Consider the following 16,551-nt stretch of genomic DNA (forward strand, 5'->3'; position numbering starts at 1 on the left):
TACACTACAAATGCAAAAGTATTCTTAACTTTCAAAAAGAATATTTCACAAACTGGTGATTGTTGAGATTTTTCGTAGCATGATTCCAGAATGGATTGTTAAAGGAGATTGGTAACTTCTAGAACCAAAGTTGGTTTCTTAAGAAAATATTGTCCTACTAAACTTACCCTTTGGAGGACAGATTTACTAGGATAGACAGGAAAATGGAGCAGGACAGATTATCTCAAATTTAATAAATTAAGTTCTCAAAGATCATTGCGAACAAAAGTATGAAATACATGAGGGCAAGGGCATTAGATAAAAATTGGCTAAATGGCCCCACCAAATATATAAATATTTGGATTTATATATTTATATCCACTTGGAAGAACGATCTATAGTGGAATGCCACAGTGATGCCTTCATCCTTATTCTGCTCAATATTATTATCAATGATTTGGATAAAAATATTGAAAGCATTTTTACACATTTGTATATGACATTAAATTGTATTTAAAGTATTTTAAAAGGCTGGAGTAGTGGGGCTATATCCAAAGTCAAAATTCAAAAGGAATAATTAATGTCTTATACTTAAAACTTCAACATTAGTAGAAAATTAGGAGCCAAACTCAGCCATACAACATGTATTTAACATTTAGGGCTTTTATTTAACAGTAAGTTGTAAAGGCAAGTTTTAAAAACTAATGCCATTTTAGTCTGATGTAATTGAAATTAACTTTCCAAAAAAAAAAAAAAGGAAGAGGGAGGTCCCACTCTTTTTAAACTTATATCACATAATTCCTTTTAGTACTGAGTGTCATACTTTTAAAAATATGTATTCAAATTGGAAGATATTTAATGGACAGTGGATACAGGGTTGAAGGCACACGCAGACATATAGTATAAAAAACAATTTAAGGTACTTGAAATAAGTTGCCTATTTGGAAGATTGTTATATGAGAAAAGATTAGACTTCTTTTGGAACCTTATAGAACTAGGGTCAATGTATTGAAGCTAGAAGGAAACATTTTAGCTCAACATGAAAATACAAAGTGGTATAAGGTTCACCTGACGGTATTGTGTTGATATGAAATAGGCTATATTAGACCATTTTTACCTATAACTATTTCACATATTTCAACCTAATATAAAGGGATAGTGAGTAGTGTTCCCTTCAGGTAGCAAATTTCCTTTCTCTGGAGTAAACTTGTCATAACATGGGCAATCATTTAATGGATAATTTGTGGAGGGGTTTCAAGCATTGGATGAATAGTCAGATAGTGTCTTTTAAGTTCCTTTCTGATCTAAAGATTTTGTGATTCTAGAAATTGAATTTAATTTTACATTCACTGTGCGTTTGCTGAATGGAGATCCAGATTGACAGGGACATAAGTAGAGTTGACATTGTCTTTGTGGATTTAAAATGTCCTCATTTGTCTAGATTCATAAATATCTTTTGCTAAATTTAAGGACATGATATGAGAATATTTTATACAGTGGTAGGCTGTTTACTCCAATCCTTAATTTGAATATTTTTTAAAAACCTTTCTATCTTTACAATTACAACTTTTTTTAAAAAACATTTTACTTCTGTAAACCAATATCTTGGGTATTTTCCTGCAGAAATGTTAATATTTTCTTTAAAATATCCACCCTGGATAAAATTAGTTCTTTGGGTAGAAATAATTTCCCATGAAATACTTTCTATTAGCTTTTAGAAAATAAAGTATTGAAAGTAGATAGCAGAAATAATAACAAAGCTGCTTATTGCAGAAAAGTTATCCTGAAAACTAGTTTCTACCTACTAAATTTATTTTCTTTGCTCAGGGTTTTAAAAATGTGTTCTGTTTTAAATAACGATTTTAATGAAAAATGGAGACATGAGAAAGATCCTCAATGGATTCTCTGTCATATAAGCAATTTAATAATTCATATTGGAAGGCTAATCATTCTTTTTGGTACCTTATGATTAAAACTCATGAATCAGAAATTTGATGTTAGATGAAATATAGTTCTGTTACCTGGACACTCAAAGCATTGTTACGGTGGCCACAAGGATTGTCTGAATCAAGCTTGGAAGTAATATTCTTCATTTAAATTCTCACTTGAACTCCTTTCAAGGTCTGTTTCAAGAAATGGTGACCCATTAGGTTATCTCAAAAAAATTTTTCATAGATAGTTATGAATTTTCCATTTATCCCTTTCATGTTTTAACACTTCGATAGTATGAGCGGCAATGAAAGAGGAAATAAATAGTTGAAGTGAGGATTGAAGTTCAGATTATAAAATTATCAGATTTACCATAAGTAGCATGTCCAGAAAAGCATGTACAATTATGCTATATATGTGCATGCTCTAAGCATTTTACTCTATTAACTAATTTAATATTTATATTGCTTTTGCATTAAAATGAATGGAACAAATAGATTAGACTACCTGGAACAGAGCTTACATGAAGAGTTTGCAGTTGTGCCCAAAACAGTGATCCTGTAGGCTCTCCTCAGAGTAGAAGGACCTGGAGTAGATGGAAAGCTCTAGAGTGCCAGCAGCTTCCAGCTGTTCCAGACCAGCCACTTCTGTTTACCCCACCGTGCCTTCCTGTTAAAACCCATGAGTCAAAGGCTGCCAAGAACTCACCTGTAGTCTAACAGAGTGTGGTTTAAAGCTTGCTGCAGCAAAGGATAATACATACCAAGGGGACAATGAATGTCTCTAAAAGGGGGAGTAGGGATGAATTATGATAGAGTTGGGGGGGGTTATAATTGGTCATAGAATGGTCTTGCAAAGATTTGTCAGAATTTATTTTAAAAGTTGCTCATTGCTTCTTGGTCTTTTGGCTAAGATCAAGTGTATTTTAAAAGTTGCTGTGACAGTCTGTGATCTTTAAAATACATGAATCTGTCTAGAGTTACTGTTAGGTTGGTTTTTCTGTGTTCTTGGAATGTATGGGTCTGAGTGAAATGTCGTTAAAAGATTTGAGCTTACATAGTCTGTTATACACATCATGGCTAGGTCTGGCACAATTTATTTATTTTGTGATTCAAGTGTGTTTTGAAAAATGCGGGTTTTGTTTCCATTCACAGTTCTTCCTCTTGGGCTAGCTGTCAGTAACACAGTTTTTCACTTTATCGATGTAATTGTAATCTTTTTCTTTTTTAACCTTAGGTGAAGAAGGGTAATCATACTCCTCAGTTCTTGGCATATTATCCTCTTGTGTCTTACAAGGCCCTTCCCTATGTGTGTGTAAGTGTATGTATGTGTACATATATAAAATTTTTATCTTTGTTCCCTGCTCCCAGTGTCTTCCCTCTGATTGGGGGAACCATTTTAATGTGTCCTTATTTGAATGTGTTCTTGTAATCTGTGTGTTATTATTTTGTGTGCATGTATTTTTATTTTACAAAAATTTTATTATGTATAGAATGCATTGTTTCCTATGCTTCTAAGAGAAATCCACCGAACATTTTGCTCAAAAAATCTAAAACTGTTGCTATATGTGCATGTGAATACAATCCGTTACTATGTATAAATTGAATTTATTTTTCTAAATTGCAGAATCCGTGGTATGAATTCACCATTTTCTTCTATCCACTCACCCGTAATGGATATCTAGGTTGTCTCTTAACTCTTCACCAACCCAGAAACTTTTATGTGCCCTTATAAGGTGCAAGAAAAAAAAAACAAAAGCAAACAGTCTGTTCATCTATCTATCCTTATCATCATCTCCATCCAAGAGTGTAACTGCTGTATGATAGGCATGCAGATGTTTAATTTAACATCCCAAACAAACTGCTGCCAGTTTGTTCTCCAGAGTGGTGGTGACAAGGCTATCGTCCTGCCAGCGATGCACAGGTTCCTACATCCCCATTTTTCCCCAAAGACCTAGCATTGTCCAGCTTCTAACTTTTACTTTTACTTTTTTTTCTTTTGGCTGCACTGTGAGGCTTGCAGGATCTTAGTTGCTGGACCAGGGATCAAACCTGGGCCCGTGGCAGTGAAAGCACCAAGTCCCAACCACTGGACCACCAGGGAATTCCCAAATTTTTACTTTTTTTAATAAGCGATAGGTATCTCATTCTTAACTTAAATGTCTTATCATAAGTTTGTTAACTTTGGGGATTAACTTTTCAATAAATTACCTATTCATTAACCTTTTTTTTTAATTAAATTGAGTTTGATCTATTTTTCTTGTCAGTTTGCAGGGGTTCTTTGTAAATTGAAATATTAATCCCTACAGGTTTTTAGATAGAACAAATTTCTTTCATCTGTAAATGGAATACTAACTTTGTTCTTAGTATCTATTACTAAAAAAAAATCCCTTATTTCGATGTAATCCAATTAATCATTTTTGCCTTGTGGTCTGTACTAAATTTCTTTAAGAATTTCTTTATTGTCCTTACAGCCAGAGGCTTATTTGTACATGTTTTTCTTATTAACTTTATAATTTTACCTTTCACATTTTGGTATTTTACCCCTGTAGTCTTACTTTGTTTATAAGGTTAGATAAAGATTCAGTATCCATTTTCATGTTTCTCCCTAAAATGAGCCACTTTGCCTAGTAGCATATACTTAAGGAGTCTGGTTCCTGGTTAAAAACCTATATGTGATTTTTTTCAGGTCTGATTCTAGGCAGTTACAAAGGCTTTACCTGGCAGGTCTCAGAGGGAAAGTGCATTGTAGCCTTTGAAGGGTGCTGCATTCAAGTATTCAGGCCCCACTGCTGGCCATGCTCTTCACATACCTGCATTTCTGCCTCAGGTGCCTTCATTCCTAATGCTCTTTATCTGAGGCCCTGGGCAGAAGTCTTCTTCAGGTGCTTCTGCCCAGGCCTCCTTAGTGGGAGGAGGAGAGAGAGACTTAGACACTCTTCCCCACTCTGACTCAGTCTTCAGTACTTTTCCTCTCCTCGTCCTGCCTGCCTTTTTTTCCCTCCCGCCCCAGGGTCCATAAAACATCCAGAGGCTTTTGTTCAGTGCTCCTGCAGCAGTGAGATGACTCCCACTTCTGTGCTCATCCACCTGGCCTTCACCTTGTGCTCAGTTCCACGGAGTCAAGGGGTTTTAGCCACTTGCTTGTACCAGACCAGTAAGTGATTAAAGCCTTCTTTATTACTCTCATTTTGGCTCATCTTTGCCTAATCAGCAACTCCGACACCTGAGTTTGCTCTCTTCAGCTCAACCGAGCTGCTGAAAACACTAAGGCCATGGATCTCAAACTGTAGTTCTTGAGCCAGCAGCTTCAGTGTCAGCTTCGCTTGGGAGCAGTTGGAAATGCATGTTCCCTAGCAGTACTGCAGACTACTGAATCCAAAACTCTGCTCTTGGGAGACAATAAATTGAAGAGTCACTTTTGTTATCAGGAAAAGAATATTCCCCTCCTATCAAAATCTGAAGCAGGAATATGTAATTTAATAATATAAGATAGCTTTTAATTGAATTAAAAAGTTACGTTGCACACTTTAAACTTACACAATGTTACATGTCCACTGTATCTCAATAAAGATGAAAAAACTTAAAAAAATAAACTCTGCTCTTGGACTGATCAATCTCTTAACAAATCCTTCAGGTGATTCTGATACATGCAAAAGTTTGAGAACCACTGAACAGTTTACCCTTTATACATTGTTTTTTTGTGGTGCTTCTTTATCGTTTATTAAGTTCCCATGTATACATGGGTCTGCCTCTCAGCTTTCTATTCTCTTGCACTAATCTGTTTATTTTTGTATAAATAACATACTATTTTTATTACTATGTTTTATTACAGTGTGGTATATGTTAATATGTGGTATGGCAAACCTCTGCTCTTTCTTCTTAACGATTTTTTTCTTTCAGCATTTTAAATATTTCACTCTCTTTTAGCTTGCATGGGTCTGAAGAGAAATCTACTGTCATTCTTATCCTTTTCCTCTTGTAAGTAAAGTGTTTTTCTCCCCGCTCTGGCTTCTTCCAAGATTTTCTCTTTTTCTTTTTTTTACCCTGCTATTTGAATATGATCACATAGGTGTAGGGGTTTTGTGGGGTTTCTTTGGTGTTCATCTTACTTGATTTTCTCTGTGCTTCCTGGATCTGTGGTTTGGTATTTGTCATTAATTTTAGAAAAATTTTGGCCGTTATTACTTCAAATATTTCTTCTGCTTTATTCTTTCTTCTCCTTTTGGTATTTCAATTACACATATGTTATGCTTTTTAAAATTGTCTCATGATTCTTGACTGTTCTGCTCTGTGTTTTTGTTTTCCTCCCCTCCTCCCCCACTTTGTACTTCAGTCTAGGAAGTTTCTATTGACCTATCTTAATGCTCATGATTTCTTTCCTTGGTTAGGTTGACTGTACTGATGAACCCATCAAAGGCATTCTTTTCTTTTGTTTTGACTTCTAGTATTTCCCTTTGTTTCTTCCTTAGAGTTCCCATCTGTACATTATCCACCTGTTCTTGCATGTTATCTTCTTTTTCCATTAGCTTCCTCAACATATTAATCATTTTTATTTTAAATTTCCAGTCTGATAATTCAGAAATCTCTGTCATATCTGAAACTGGTTCTGATGCCTTTTATTTGTTCCTCAGACTTTTTAGCCTTTTAGTATGCTTATAATTTTTTTGTTAAAAGATAATTTTGTATCTATGTATGGTGACCGATGTTAGATTTGTTGTAGTGATCATTTCTCAGTATATACGAGTATCAAATCAATACACTGAATACCTGAAATTAATATAGTGTTATATGTCAGTTATACCTCAATTAAAAAAAAAGATGAACATGTTGTAACATGTAATTGGAATAGAGGTAAATAGACTCTTAATGGGAAGTTTTGTTAATTTGTTTAGAAGTGAATAGCTGTGTTTAATATTTTCTGTTGCTGTAAGTTACCAGAGGGTTCAGATTCCTTAAAGGTTTTTGTTTTTGTCTCCCCTCTTGTCTTTGGCTTCCCTAAGAACTCCTTAGAAGAGTCTGCGTCTTACAGCTCTTTCAACTGTTATGCACTATAATATACTAGAACCTTATTGGTTTGGTGATATAAGGCATTGGGGAGGGGAAGTATTCTGTAATCTTATGATTAAATCTTCATCTTTTAGTGGGCCCGTGACCTTCACAAATGTTTGCTGACTTTTCCCCCCCTCCTTTATGTGAGCCAGGAAGGCTAGAGGGAGCTGGAATCTTGGTAAGGCCTTTTGCCCAGATGGAAGGTTTATAAGGTTTTGATAAAGTCTTTTCACCTAAAGAATAGGCTTTTGTTATGGAGAATGCTCTAGGCATAATTCACGGTGGTTATAATAATTCACACTTTTTCTACTCCCCTCAACAGAACCATGAGGGGAAATTTCTGGGCTCTTCATACTGAAATTCTGATGGGATTTCTTGGGGGGAGAATCCTTAAAAGTGTGTGGAATCCCCTGAGCCATCAGCTCTCAAGAGTTCTCACTGTCACACATCCTCACTCAGCCTCCAGCACTTCCTCAGATTTACCATTCAAGCGCCTACCAGTTTATATCTCCAGTAGCTTCTGCTCTGGGTAAGATGATCTTGGCTGTGACTCACTGGATTTCCTACTTGTAAATTTGGGGGGTGGGGTGGGATTTGCTCTGTCCCAGTTCTCTGATAGACCTAAGGCATATGTTGATCTTTAGTTTGTTTCAGCTTTTTTTCTTGTTTTAAGAATCAGGGTGATCTTCCATGCTCTTTTCATGTCAAAGCTGAAACCAAAAGTGTGAATATACGTTTTCATTATCTACTTTAGCAAGTTTGTTTTAGCCATCAAACCTTTTCTTAGATTAAATCTTCTATTGAAGACTTTTCTTACAAACAAGACCAATAAAGCCATAGTGACTCTAGTTGAAATGGAGATGGAGATGTCTAGTACTCTGTTGGACAGAATTTGAAAACTGTTGGTCCCTACCATAAGCTGATCAGGACCAGGGTTGAACCCTTCTGAATATTCTATTATTTTTTGTCAAGCATTCTATCTGTAACTGATGTTAGTACTTAAAATTGCATTCTTCATTATATAATATACTCATTCATGATCATTCACAGTGTTTACTGTGTGTCCTCATATACTTCATATATATATATATATATATATATATATATATATATATATATATATAGTTTATTTGGGGGGAAATAATGGAGTATGTTGTATTTTAAAATATGTATTTTATAAGACTGGAGAAAATAAAATATTCTGCTTAAAAAAATTCCCCTCATCGTCTAGGGAATATGTTTTTCTTGCATATGGAAGAGAAAGTGTCATTGTTTTTTTATTTTCTATATTCTTTCTCTAGATGGATGTGTAATCTTTTAAGAAAATATGCCAAAGGTCTTTGATGTGATTACTTCATTTCCCATCAAAAAGATATTAAAGATGTGATAATCTTTCCCAAGGTGTTATTCACCAAATCTGCATTTCATGATAATTATATGGTTTGTGTGAGAAAATTGCCAAACCTTTTTTAAGTCTTCCAACTTCAGAGTCTTAAAACTTTCAGCTAAATTTTGAGGAGTGGGGCTGGGAGTCTGATATATAATTCTTTTCATTGACTTTCCAATTTCTGTCATGTTATATATGCTTCTGACCTGTTTTTCAACTGAACCAGTAATTTAGTCCATTACTGGTCTGTGTAAATCTTAGCCACAGCTATTTCCCAAGGTGGTTTTGGGTCTAACGAGTGGTTGGTGTTGATGTCCAGCAGGAAATCTTGCAAACCAGATGACTGGTGTGGTTCAAACTGTAACCTTGTTAAAGCATTGGTCAGGTTGCACTTAGAGTTATTTAATTAGTTTCCCAATAATATTTGTGTACAATTTTTAGGTGACCACTACTTTTTTTTCTTTCATCATAGTACAGAAAAGGACAGTTGCTTGTTGTTATCAGAGTCATATATTAATCCAATACTTTTTTTCATTAAGTTATCTTTAGGCAGGCATTTTAATAACTGTTAGAACTTCACTTGAATACGAGTATCTATAATGGTGTTGTCAACTTAAATTGAAAGTTTTCAATATATTAGGCAGTCTAACAGAAAGGTTTTTTAAAAGTATAAGAACATTCTCTGCCTTCAAGAAACTAAGAGCCTTATTATGGGAGACAGCTATAAAATAAATTATAATAAAATATAATAAACAATACACTAGTGATAGAAACAAAATACTCTGGGATTATAGATAAGAGAGCAGGCAATTCATTCTGAGTTTTCAAGAAAGAATTCAAAAGAGGTGACATTTTAATGGGAAAAGATTGTCTTTTGACTGGAAGAGAAAGTAAGGCCATTTTAAGGGACAAAAATAGTATGAGTTAAAAATTAATTTAAAGTATATGTGTATATTTTTCTTCAAGTTTATTGAAGTGTAATTCACATAAATAGAATCTACACTCTTAGGTGTACCAGTCTTTGTATTTTGACAGACCTGTACAGTTTCACAACTACCACCTAAAACAAGATTTAAATTAAACATTTCCATCACCCCCCAAAAATCCTCTCATGTTCCTTTGTAGTCAGTATATACATGTATTTTTAGTAGAATTTTTGAGTGGAAAGTCAACTTATACATTATTTCTTTCATGGAATGTGCTTGTGATGTTGTATCAGAAAAGTCATTGCCTTTAAGTTCATCTAGGTTTTCTCCTAGGTCATCTTCTAGGAGTTTTATAAGTTTTGCATTTTAAATTTAGGCCTATGATCCATTTTGAGTTACTTTTTGTGAAGGGGGTAAGGTCGCTGTCTAGATTCATATTTTTGCATGTGGATGTCCAATCATTCTAGCAACACTTGTTAAAAAGACTCTCTTTATAACATTGTATTGCCTTTGCTCCTTTGTCAAAGATCAGTTGACTGTATTTATAAGGGTCTATTTCTGAACTCTGTTCTGTTCCATTTATCTCTTTGTCTATTCTTTTGCCAATACCACACCATTTTGATTGCTGTAGCTTTACAGTACATCTTGAAGTCAGAGAGTGTCAGTCCTCCAACTTTGTTCTTCTTCAGTATTGTGTTGGCCATTCTGTTTTGTTTGTTTGTTTTGTTTTTTTTGTCTTTCCATATCTTTAGAATCAGTTTGTCAATATCCACAAAATACCTTGCTGGGATTTTGATTGAGATTGCATTGTGTTTATAGATCAAGTTGGGAAGAACTGACATCTTGACAACATTCAGTCTCCCTTTCATGAACATGAAATATATTTTGATTTATTTAATTGTTCTTTGATATCTTTCATCAGAATTTTGTAGTTTTTCTCATGTAAATCATGTACATATTTTGTTGGATATATACCTAAATTTTTCATTTTGGGGATGGTAATGTAAAGTGTATTGTGATTTTAATTTCATAGTGTTTTCTATGTAGGAAAGGGATTGATGTTCGTATATTGATCTTGTATACTGCAACCTTATTATAATTGCTTATTAGTTTCAGGAATTTTTTTTGTCAATTCCTCAAAATTTTCTACAAAGATGATCATGTCATCTATGAACAAAGACAGCTTAATTTCTTCTTCCTTTTTATTTCCTATTTTTACACTATTTCATTAGCTAAGACTTCCAGTACAATGATGACAAGCTGAGGTGAGAGGCATCATCCTTGCCTTCTTCCCCAGTTTTTGCTTCACCCCTTTATATCACTCCCTCAGGTTAAAGGCCTGTTTAAGTAGGAGGAATAACCTATTTGCTTACATTTTTTCCATGCCTATTAGAAATTATATCTGTTTGGGTGAAATAAATCTAGTATAGCTTATCTTTAGTCTTATTTTATTCACTTTAATAAGTTTATTAATATTATTGAGTTTGTGGTAACTGTGTAGATTTAATCCCATAGGTCATCTTATTTAGGTTTTCTTTCCAAACAATATTTAATGTGTTGGCCCATGAAGAGATGAAACAGCTGTGTGTGACTCACTTTATATTAAGATGTTTATTAAATTTATTAAGTGTCTTTCAAATCATGTTAAATGGAGGCTTATAGGAACATGTGCTTTAAGACCATCCCACCAGATCACTTGATCTTTTTCAATGTTTGTGCTTTCTAGAAAGTGAAAGAAGATACTTGTTGAGTTTGCTTTATAGAATATATACCACACACACACCACACACATATAAAGTAATGTGAAGTTTGTGGACCTGGTGATAAATGGATGACAGTATACCTGAACATGAGCTTCTCTGATTGCTTAGTCTAAAATTTGATATACAAAAAACTACGTATGATTGTGATTAAATCTGTTTACAGTATCTCCTATGACTCACATTACAGGAAAGAAGAGATTTTTTTATGTTTCTTTTCTTTTTTTTTTTTACAGGAATCAAGTAAAACCACAGAACCTCTATATTTATATTTGAGTCTATATCAAACATTTTTCTCTTGGAAAAAGTTCTTCCAAAAGAGGGGAAAAGCATAACCCATTTCTGAGTGCCTTTTGTTTTAAGCTAAATTTCAAAGGACTGTCCTTGATACCCTTATATTAAGCAACTACTCTGTAGGATTAATGGGACTCTGTGGTTGGCATTTATTTCTTCAGTTTGCTTTAAAAATTACTAAAATTTCAGTATAATTTTAATAAGCAATCAATAGACTATTTTAGATAAACAAAATATAATAAACTCTTCACTGTTCTTGAATGAGATTTATTGGTTTAGATTTCAATTAATTTTCATAGTGCCTCTCAAAATCTTGTAAGGCTATGTCTTGCAAATTCTGTAGAAAGTATCTGTGTTTCGAAATTATAAATATTTGAAAAGAGTCGTATGATTAAATGTTTTCATTGGTTCAATTTCGGTTCTGAGGTATGTAACAAAAGGTGTTCAGAACATCCTCACCTTGCAATGGTCAGCTAGTAAGGTACAAAAGAATGTACTGACCATCTCTTATATCATCAAAATGCATGTGTGCCATTTCCAGGGTGCTGAATGTTAATTGAGACAATTAAGCAATTCTCTATTGAGGCAGATGGCAGAAGTAATACAGGCAATCTCCAGATATACTTTATACTTTATTTTAGATATAATAAAGGGAGTCTGAAACCTTTTTGGCCAAAGGTTGATACTTTATAATTTCTAGCTTATTGTGATTAAATAACTAAAATAATCTCTGGCCCAGAGAGGAAAGACATTCCTACTTCTGGAAGAATATGTCAATGAACAAACCTCAAATCCAGCGCACCTTCTACTACTGTCTCCTATAAAAGCTGCAAAAAGAGCTCCAGTCATTTTCCTTCTTGTACAGACAATATTAGTAATAGTTGAAAAGGAGTAGTTATAGTATCAGAAGTAGAAGCATTTGTAAAGATGTTCAACATGCTTAGTCAATAGTGAAATGCAAATAAAAACCACAATGAGATTGCCAAGATGACTATAGTAATAATAATTTAAAAAGCAGAAAGTAAAATATTGTAAAGAATATGGAAAGATTGGAACCTTTGTACATTGCTGTATTGCGAATATTATTTATTGATACTTGTACGTGAATGTTTAGCAGCATTATTCATAATTGCTGAAAAGTGGAAACAACTCCAGTGTCCCTCAACAAGTGAATAGATAAATAAAAGTGGTATGTATGTACAATGGAATATTATTCAGCCATAAAAAGGAATGATGTTCAGATACATACTACAACACTGATGAACCTTGAAAACATTATACTGAGTGAAATAAGCCAGATACAAGGGGCAGTTACTGTTTGATTCCATGTATATGAAGTATCTAGAATAGGCAAATTCATAGAGATGAAAAGTAGATTAGAGGTTGCCAGGGGCTGGGATGAGGAAGAATGGGTTATTGCTTAATGGGCGCAGAATTTCTGATGAGGATTATGAAAAAATTTTGAAATAGTGATGATGGTTGTATGGCATTGTGAGTATAATTAATGCCACTTGTCCACTTCAAATTGGTGAAAATGGAAATTTTTGTTATATATATATTTTACCAAAATATATAAAGGAAGCAGAAGTAGTAGTATAATAATAGCACTTAACATTTAAATTTTACTATTTAACAGGCACTGTCCTGAGGTGTTTATATGTCATAAACTATCTGTTTCTCACTGTAGACATATTTTATCCACAAATAGTTAATATTAGTAAATGAAAGGCAAGAATATTGTACTGTAATAATTGAGGTCTTAATTATTATGGCCAGCTTCTCTTTTATTGCCATCTGTTCCTGTAAAAGCACTTATAATTAGTTGGACCTCCAATCCCCCATGGATACTGAGGGCTAACTGTATCTTTTTTCTATTAGAACTTTTTATTTAAAATTTATGTATTGTATTTTTAAAAGTTTATTTCTACTTATTTATTTCCAAATCATATTTGGTACTTCCTACTTTTAAAAAGTTACGTGTGTTTTGGGAAAAAATTAGTTGTTATGGTATTTGTTGAAGAAAATTTGTTTTATAAAATAGTTCTACAAGTCAAATATAAGAAAATGTATTTATGTTTCATGGATTGTCTATTAGACATTAATGTCCGTGAGAGCAGCATCCCTGGAAACTAGTACAGTGTCAGGTGTTGGTACACACCAAGCAAATATTTCTTGTATGATGGTTGGGAAAAAATGCATTAGCAAATTTATAAATTTACATAGAGAGATGGACAAGTTGATAGGGAAATGATATGTAATAATTTACAAATTAGTATATGAGGGTAAACTTTCCTTTAGGACAATTTAATTTAAAAATAAGATATTAAAATATATAGTTGAATTTCTACCATGAAGATTTATGATTTATTTTATAATTTAAACAATTTTAAGAAAGAAAAGACCAATAGAAAATCAACATTTATAGGATATTGTTCCAGTGGAACAGTTTCCTTAGTTAGCTGCCGTTATAGTCCATGATTCTGTTCTCTAGGATCATCCCCCTCATCCCTTGTCCTGCTATTGTTTGTAATTTGGTATTTTCTCTCTGGAGTACAGTTTGAAGGTATGCATCAAAATATAAAACATGCTCAATTTTCAACCTGCTCATACTGCTTCTAGGAATTTTTCATAAGACTGTAATTCACAAGTTCACAAAGATTCATGCATAAAAATCAAGATTTTTTTTAAACTGAAATATTGCAGACAACATAAATGTGTGTAGATAGCACAGTGATAAAATGTAAATTTAATTTAATAAAACAAAAAATAGCATAGTTGTATTTATATAGAAATATGTCAGTACCTTTCCTGAGTGCAAAAGATTACAGAGCAGTATTATAAACATATTATATAAAATGTTTATGTATATCTACGTATTTAAATACACAGAGAGCTCTCCCGAAGATCATTTGTCTAAGTGCTATCAGTGATTTTCTTTGGGTAATGGAACCCTGGATGATTTTCACTTCTTTACATTTTTCACGATGAATGTATGTGATTCTTGCAAAAACAGTATATTTTATTGAACTTTATATGGTTCTTGATTAGCCGCTTGTGGATCATTCACTTTACAAATTAACTATTTAAGACATAAACTTTTGCCACACCATTCAGCATCTTTGTGAGTCATCTTTCCTAATATCAAGTGATATTTATTCAAGAAATTATCTTATTTTAATATTATTCTGAAAAGAACAAAATCAAAAGCATAGATTATTCAAATTCTTTTAAAGCCAAATGGAAGTGAGGTCTTACCAGACATACTACTTATATTATGTAGCTTTAGTAACTAGGTAATAGTGGCACTGCTTTTATCTATTAAGTGATTACTACTGCTGAACATGAGTGTGCAGATATAATTATTGCTGAAGCTCTTCATTTAAGAGCTGGTAAATTACTTAGCCTCTATGGGTCTCAGATCACTCATCTGAAAATGAGGAAGAATGTCATCTGATTTAGCAGTCTGTGTGTTTAATATGGTACAACCACATGTAAAGCACTTCTAACAGTGTCTGAAACTTTAAAGTGGTCCAAAAAAGTTAGCTATTTTTATCTATCTATCTATCTAGCTAGCTAGCTATCTAAAGTCAGTCACCTTGTATTTTCTCAAGTAGATCTATGATTTTACTTAGGGTATATTTTATGTAGGATGCTTCTTTCAAATGATAATGTAAGGTTTATTTTGGCTCAAACAAGCTCAAAAATAGTCTTCTATTATAGTGTACTGTCAGAATTAAGAAATGAAACTCAGGAATGAATTTTCTAAACATTGCATTGTCATTTTTAGCTAATGTTATCCTCTTTGACTAGTTCTTGTTGGACCCCTGGAAAAACATGGCCTACTTATAGTTAATTACTTATTGATTAGTCTGACTTATTAACATAACAGTTCATTTTAAGGAGAAATCATTTTCAAAATTATTGATGACTCTGAAAAGTTTATTTTGCAGTTTAATTCCAATAATTTTTACTTGTTCTATTTTTGTTATGTTTACGCCCATCGCAAAGCCTAAATTGAATATTTTCAGTCTTATATGAGAATTGTATTATATTTATCATTTTGAAGTCTAATTATTTGCCTGGTAAAACACATTTTATCATGCGTGTTTTATAAATAGGATTAGGCATTGTTTCTGACTTTATGAAATTCTGTGCGCATCTAGACTTTCAAAGAATACAACATTAAAGTCTCAGTTATTATTACATATCATATGCTAAGCCTACTGATTTATTAGTCAAATGCTTTTCACAAATTCATATGGTACCAATAATTTCCCATCACCGTGTCATGATTTATATCACAGTTTGGATTTGTTTTTAAAGAAGAAACACATTTTTCTTGTAATTTTTCTTGTTTTCTTGAAACATAAAGATAAAAAAAACATTAAAATTAAAAACAGGAATAATAGATTATCTTAACTTTCTGACTATTTGGTCACTTACTCTCAATGTAGACTGCCTGCCTAAAAAATGTTTTAAATCAGAACAACTTTGAATGACATAGATCTGTTTTAAAATATTGGGTGTCAGAGTTGGTTTATATTTAAAGGAGACTTCTATGTAAATGGCATTCTAAATCTGAGAAAATATCTTACTTGCCTTTAGTAACTGAATGAGAAATCTATGTGACTGGAATATATATGTATATGTATATATGTATATGTATATGTATATGTATATATGTTTTGTTTTCCCTAAGAGCACCGTTCAGAACAAGTATCTGGCTTATCTATGTTGAAGATATTGAGGCTACAAATGTTAAACTTTCTTAAGAAAACTTCGTTCAAACTCCAAGTGTCTAGTCCATGATAATTAGCTGATGGCTCTGTGTGCTTTTCCATTAGTATATTGGAATATAAATAAATACATGAACTCTATATTCTTTAACATTAGCTATCATATAATATTCCTTTGACCGTTTTCATATATTTATTTTTTTGAATCTATGGTAAAATCTTGAGATGAGAACAATCATCTTTCAATTTCTGTAACAATGCTTTACTAGAAACACAAATAATCTGTTAAGATAATTATTCATCAGGCAAACATCAGTTATAATCTGATTGCTCTCTTACTGCAAGCTAATAATAATTTTAATGAGTAAATTTTCCAAATTTAATTTTAGGAAAGGACATTTTATCATTTTCTGATTCACTTCATATTTGGAATGTTTTTTAAATTAGATCTTATGTCATGTACTTTATTGAGTTTGGGGGCGAAAAAAG

General features: G+C 32.8%; 1 protein-coding gene across 10 annotated transcripts in view; it reads left to right on the forward strand.

Annotated features, from left to right (window-relative positions):
* The window catches only part of CCDC91 (coiled-coil domain containing 91), a 371,740-nt gene that overhangs the window by 249,338 nt on the left and 105,851 nt on the right, over nucleotides 1-16,551 (forward strand). The window lies entirely within an intron of this gene.

This window comes from Balaenoptera musculus, chromosome 10, assembly GCF_009873245.2.
Source record: "Balaenoptera musculus isolate JJ_BM4_2016_0621 chromosome 10, mBalMus1.pri.v3, whole genome shotgun sequence".
In the NCBI taxonomy this organism is placed as follows: Eukaryota; Metazoa; Chordata; class Mammalia; order Artiodactyla; family Balaenopteridae; genus Balaenoptera; species Balaenoptera musculus.